The following is a 1,440-nucleotide window of genomic DNA, read 5'->3' as shown; positions in this document are numbered from 1 at the left end:
TTTATGATGGAAGACCCTTGAAGAACTCCTTTAATTGTATAAATGTAAATTCAAATTTTGTATGTGCTTAGATATACGAAGAAGAATACATAACAGACAAGATGTATACGTTAGAAATGTATGTGTCATTAACAGGCAAGAAAAGTGCACCCCATGATGCTTTCACACTCTTTAGGACTGCTCACTTAACGAGTTTATCCGAACGAAGCCCTGCTTAGCAGGAATCCATTGCCCTTAAGGGATTTCGAAGACTAGAGTTAGATTTAGATTTAGATACCGTACTCATATGTTTTGAAGATGCTATTTAGGGATATTGTGTTTTGGTAGTGCATTAGATTTTAGTTGTTGTTGTTGTTGTTAATATTATTATTATTATTATTATTATTATTATTATTATTATTATTATTATTATAAACCTGTTTCTTCCCTTAGTCTCTTAAATCTTCCTAGTACAATGATAACATATGGCATTAATTTTCTTCAGTTTTTACTCTATTCTATTTTCCCAAGGAAACTTGCTGGCAGTTTACCATTCATTTTTAAGAGTTAGTTTGTATCGTGGGAGCTGCTCCTGTGAATAGCTTACCCATCTATTAATACTCCAGAACTAACAGAAGTATTTATTGGTGGAGTTTATGTTCCTATTTTTAATTGCAGAATTCCCGATAAAACCTAGCTCGAAGGTGTTCGACTGCCAGCAACTGCGTTCCAATGGAAGTTGAAATCGAATTGAGTATATTTTCCATATTTAATGCATTAAAAACGGGGACAAAATTCGTATTCGTGAATACTATAGTAGACAGCTTCAGAGAATCAATTCCGTTCCCTCCATATTTTTCTGTGGAGGTAGAAATGGTGATTAACAAATTACGTTAGACCATTCAATTGCTGTGGAAATTTAACAAGAATCGATTAGAGCAATTATATTTTTATGTCTAATCCTCTGCAGAATTTGGCGAATATTTGAATATAGATGAAAAATTAATTCATATAACTCATGACTAAAGAAGTGCTACTCACAACTTACTCAACTCGTGTGATTTACGAACCGAGTTGCTGCTGACACAGGAACACGGAACATAAATTTGACTGTAAGAGAACCAGCTCGACCTTAAGTCTATACCTGTGATCCTCTTCATCTGCCTCTCTGACTTATTAATGATCATGGTGAAGTATGCCCTGACCAAGAACTTACAGACATCTCAGTTGGAACATGAAGTTCGCAGGGATTGGAGGAATACTGAGAATGAACTCTATTTCCCGTTTCTAACAGCAATGTCGTCTAAATAAGGTTCCTCTGGCACCTCCGCGTGAGTTTGGGTAGTATAATACATCCACGGTATCCCCTCCAGTCCTGATAGGTGACTAAAAGGGTGTCCCTCAGAGACTCTCAACTTGAGAGCGTGGGCTGCCGACAACGGGTTCCGTAGCTGACGAGAG

The sequence above is a fragment of the Anabrus simplex genome, chromosome 4 (assembly GCF_040414725.1).
Source record: "Anabrus simplex isolate iqAnaSimp1 chromosome 4, ASM4041472v1, whole genome shotgun sequence".
Classification (NCBI taxonomy): Eukaryota; Metazoa; Arthropoda; class Insecta; order Orthoptera; family Tettigoniidae; genus Anabrus; species Anabrus simplex.
Note: the sequence above shows the minus strand (reverse complement) of the source record.